The following is a 6,011-nucleotide window of genomic DNA, read 5'->3' on the forward strand; positions in this document are numbered from 1 at the left end:
TCAAAGTTTTTAGTCATATTTAAGAACCTTACAGCCCTTAAATGTGGGCTGAAGATAACATAAATTTGAGCTAAAAGTTTGACTATGTTTCTGCTAAAGTTAAACCTATCATTTTTTATTTAAGTATCATGTTTCAGCCATGCTGCTTTTATCCTTGTTGTATAATTAATGAACTGTATATACATGTATTTAAAAAAAAAACAGATTTACAGAAGATTAAGAATTACATTCAACATATATGCAAAGTGTTATACATAGTAAATATATTAGAGAAATGAATGGTCAGTAAACATTCTGACCTTACAGTATAATTTAAACTGTACAATGGAAGAAAATTTGATAAACTGTACAATGGGAAATTGTGTATGAAAATGACATACACACAAATATATATTTATTGACATTGATATTTTATTTAGAAAAGAAGGATGTCACCAGATTCTGAGGCTAAAGTTTTTTGCGAAGTAGGCATGCTCTAGGACAGTTTGATATCGAATAAATAATTATCATACTATCAAGGTACTATTTTCTTTCCTGTTGTAACTCAAACATGAGATGTTTCTTATTCTTTTTGTTATTATGTCGCTTTGCACTGCCTGTATTTTGAGGAATATAAACAGATTAACATAAAGGAGTGTAACACTTTACAAAATACAAATTTTAAAAATCAATCTTTTAAATATTGATCTATATACAATGTAGCTGTACCATTATGAAATAATGCACAAAGAATATATTTCATGGTTAAAAAATAAAATGATACACGAAGAAAAAAAAATTAGGTTAAGGAAATGCACCTGTATACATTTGCACACTGTATAATCTAAATATACTGTATCACACATTTTTTGTGCCTTATTTTTACCTACTGTGGGAATTGCATTTCTATATTATTTTTTATACAGGGTCTGGTGTGTTTAGCACTACAGCACATGCAAAAGGAGATTTTCTCCTCTAGTATGCTGGGGATAAGATAACAAAGGCAGTGCAGAGGAAAGAATGAAAACTGAGATTTTCTACAGTAACTATAGTCATAAGGGTCAGGAACTATGATTAGAAGAGTCATAATCAATATCTTTATGATATGAGCTGACAAAATTAAGATTAGAAACAAATATACCAGGGTCCAGAAGAATACTGTTTAAAACTATTATGCTGCCTACTGACATGACATTGTTAATATGCCCCCTTCTCATGACCAACTAACTCGATATCAAATCAATATACCGGTACCTATATACCCTACTGACCAAATATAAGATTTTAGATGTTGCTTTCACTTGACATGCTTGACCTCGCAAGGACCCCAAATAACTGACATCACATAAGCATCATATGACATCTTAATGGACTAAGCAGTTTTTACTTCATCGAAAATTATCAACATGATAAAATCGGTACGCAGACACTCATAGGGGTTATATGGAAATATATGGGGTCTTTGAAAATATTGCATATTTAGCTCATCATCTTACACTTTGGCCATTATGCATTTTAAATGAACCCCGTATATTTCCATATTATCCCTCCAAGTGTCTACATAACTTACAATATTTTCCTGTTTAACATTTTTAGCTCACCTGAGCTGAAAGCTCAAGTGAGCTTTTCTGGTTCTCCGTCGTCTGTCTGTAAACTTTTACATTTCCAACTTCTTCTCAAGAACCAATGGGCCAATTTCAACCAAACTTTGCAACAAGCATCCTTGGGTAAAGGGCTTTTAAGTTTGTTCAACTAAAGGGTCATACCCCCTTCAAAAGGGAGATAGTCACAAAAATGCAGAAGTGGGGTGGGGTAATTTAAAAATCCTCTTCTGAAGAACCACTGGGCCTGAAGAGCTGAAATATGCATGGAAGTTTCCTGATATAGTGGAAATTCAGGTTTATCAAAATCATAACCCCTTGGGGTAGGATGGGGCCACAACAGGGGATCAAAATTTTACATACATATATATAAGGAAAATCTTTAAAAATCTTCTCAAGAACCATTGGGCCAGAGAGGCTGAAATTTACATGAAAACTTCCTTGCATAATGTAAATTCAAGTTTGTTTAAATGATTGCCCTAGGGGGTAGGATGGGGCCACAATAGGAAATCAAAGTTTCACATGCGATTCAAGTTTGTTGACATCATTCATGGCCCCTGGGGCTAGGATGGGGCAGAATGGGGGATCAAAGTTTTACATACATATATATAGAGAAAATCTTTAAAAAGCTTCTTCTCTAGAACCACTGGGCTACGAAAGTAGAAATTTACATGAAAGCTTCCTGACATTCTGCAGATTCAAGATTGTTGACATCATGGTCCTACGGGGTAGGATGGGACCACAATAGGGGATCAAAGTTTTATATGCATATATATAGGGAAAGTATTTCAAGATCTTCTCAAGAACCACTGAACCATGAACGTAGAAATTTACATACAAGCTTCCTGAAATAGTGCAGATTCAAGTTTGTAAAAATCATGGCCCTGAGGGTAGGATTGGGCCACAATGGGGGATCAAAGTTTTACATGCAAGTATATATATATATATATATATATGTGTGTGTGTGTGTGTGTGTGTATATATATAGGGGGGGGGGGATTTCCTCAAGCACCACTTTGCCCGGAAAATCAAATTTCATATGAAAGCTTTCTGACATTGTGCAGGTTCAAGTTTGTTAAAACCATGGCCCCAGGGGTAGGATGGGGCCACAATATGGGACCAAAGTATATAGGGAAAATCATTAAAAATATTCTTCTCAAGTACCACTGCGCTACGAATGTTTACATTTATATGAAAACTTCCTGACATAGTGCAGATTCAAGTTTGTAAAAATCATGTTCACCGAGGTAAGTTTGGGCCAAAATAGGATCAATGTATGGAGGCAAAATCTTTGAATATGGGCCAAGGTGACTCAAGTGAGCGATGTGGCCCATCGACCTCTTGTTAAATATGTGATATTTGATTGTTTTTTCATGTAACTTATTAGTACATGTACTAATAAATGATACCATTCGCAATGCCCAAAAATGTTGATTTTTCCTAATTTTGACACTAAAAATTCCCAATTCAGCTCCTAAAGCTTATACTCTTTATGACACTGCTCCCAAGATGGCGATTTAAATGTTTTGTGAAATTATTTTTTATCAATCGATTTGTTTCTCTGTCATCGTAGCTCAATGGTTAAAGCATTGGGATGGTGAACCGCAGATATCGAGTTCAAATATGCCAGTCTCATAGGATGAAATGTACAAATTAACTTTTTTTTTTTTTTTTTTGCTTTTTTTTTTATTTGAAAGTACAGATCAGTCCTTTAATTGCAAGGTGAAGATAACGAACAGTGATCAATCTCATAACTCCTACAAGCAATACAAAATAAATGGTTGGGCAAACACGGACCCCTGGACACACCAGAGGTGGGACCAGGTGCCAAGGAGGAGTAAGCATCCCCTGTTGACCGGTCACACCCGCCGTGAGCCCTATATCCTGATCAGGTAAATGGAGTTATCCGCAGTCAAAATTAGTGTGCCAAGAACGGCTTAACAATCGGTATGAAACACGTCAGACAGCATTTGACCCAATGCGAGATTGTATTGACGAACTAGATCGTTATAACGACCATATAATTTGCGAAATGCTGACTTCAATCGATACTGTTGAAATCCCTGTACCATCAACTTGTTTGTCAGAAGCTTACCTCGATTTAAAAACTGACTATATCCAGAACAAGCTCTCGCAGAAGTGGACGACTCTGTGGTGTCCTTTATTTCGAGCTCACAGGAATATGTTGTAGTCAGCCTAGTATCTTATATTGACAGCTTAAAAATGTGAAAACAATGTGAGAACTAGAGATATTACTGTCTAATAATTTAAAACAATATAAACTTTGTAATGGAGAACCACTGGAACCTCATACTTAGTATAAAGATGAGCTGAGGGTGTGTTATAACCTTGCCCAAGGTCATTCCGACAAGTTCAAAGCCAATAGCAGAAAAGTATTAACATTTTTTTATATCAATAACTTTAAGTTGAGAATCATTGGAAGCTCATACTTGGTTTTAAGATTGTTTATGACCTAAAGGTGTATCATGACCTTGGCCCAGGGTCATAAGAACAAGTTTAAGGTCACTGGCAGAAAAATTCGAAATTCATGATAGGTCTATAATATTCTAATAGAAAACCATCGAGTGTCCATATTTCTCTCAAAGATTAGTTATGACCAGGGTACATACATGTATGACCAGGCCTGGAGGTTATAAAACTTTTACTGTACTCATACTCAAACTCAGCCATTTTTGTTTTGAGTATAACTCTGAACTAGCTTCGAAATATACTTTAAAAATTTGAGTATGTACTCCATTTTAGTGTGAAAATGATTTTATAACAGTTTTATAACCTTCACTTTTGAGTATAAGTGCAATTTAGAATACAGAGGTTGAGTCTGAGTAAGACAACATGTTCAAAAAAGTTTTATAACCTCCAGGCCAGGACTTCGATTGAGCTATCTGAGTTTCATAGCATTGCATGTGTTTAATCTTTCAGGTAGTTCATATAGATTCTGACAAGGCCATAGAGAAGGAACTGGGGAAAGGTAAGCACTCGCTTACTAGTTTAAATGCAAATTTATTTTAATTGGGAATTGTTAAATTATTTTCTTCTTAGTTTGGCCTTATAGGGGTATTAATGCTCATATTAGATTGATAGAAATACCCAATATACATTTTAGTATTCACATTTTTTGTGGTCTACCTAATGCCCATTTATTGCCAGTCTCCATAATGACTATCAAAGTACTGGTTGCTATAGGAGACAAAGAACATACACATTATCCCTGATCATAATAATAACTTTAAATATTTATAATTTTAATTATTACCTTCTATGAAATGACAAATCACTGCAGTAACCATATTATCTGTCTGTTCATTCACTCATTTGTAAGTCTGTTTGTCTGTCTGCAAAAGTTTAACTCTGTGATGTCGTAACCCATATAGATCATAGGAAGAAGTTGATGTTATATCACTTTGTCTGACATTCGAGCATCAAACCTTTAAATGTGATGCTATAATAGTTTGTTCGCTTTGCAACTCGTTCATATCTTATACAAATGATGTTGACCTTAGAAGGAAGACACCCAGGAGAAGTTTTGAGTTTTATCACATTGTCCCTGTAACATATTTATCTCCAAATGAGCCAGTCACATATTCATCTCCAATGATATTAATGTAACAGGAAGGGAGAAAATGCAATCGACCAGACTGGTATTCGAACTATGGCCCCCTGAATCTCTAGTTAGGTGCTCTACCAACTGAGCTATCTAGCCACTGGCGGTGGAACCTGGCTGACAGCTACAATAAAATACATATAACAAATTCTTAAGTACATGGTTTTAGTTTTCCTTTTTATGTCATCAACATTTTTTTTTGCAGATGCTACCGGACTGGGTGGTATAACTGATTGCATTTCGGAATTGACTAATGATTCTGTTTTTTTTCTGAGGACGGTAAGTTTTTTTGCTTGACCATCAGAATAATCTTGAGAGTATATATTTACTATGCTGGTTGTCATATAACTCAGTCATTTAGCGTCTTTCAACCTTGAAATTTCTATTTTTAGTATCTTTGACATCTTCAGAACAGTTCACAGAATTTAACAGCAGGTACATGTATGTTATATTTGAATGTAGAATCAAATTAAAGCTAGTCTGATTGAACAATACAATTCAAAACACAGTTGCAGTTTTAATATAATACCAGGCATAAGCATATTATACATAATTATGTTAAGGCTGTATCATTTAATCTTTAAAAGGTACTGTTGATTCTCTTCAACTAGAGCAGACACTCTTTTATGTCTCATGTCTTTACCAAAAAGAAAAAGAGAAAATGGAATTTTTTGTGATTGTAAATAAATAAAAACTCATTTTTGAATGTGTACTTGCCCAGTCATAGTTTGGCTAATTTCAGTAATTGTCTTAGCAGAAACCAAGGAGATGCTGCAAAGACAGAAAAGAAAAATGTAAGTAAACTCTGT

This window comes from Ostrea edulis, chromosome 8 (assembly GCF_947568905.1).
Source record: "Ostrea edulis chromosome 8, xbOstEdul1.1, whole genome shotgun sequence".
NCBI lineage: Eukaryota > Metazoa > Mollusca > Bivalvia > Ostreida > Ostreidae > Ostrea > Ostrea edulis.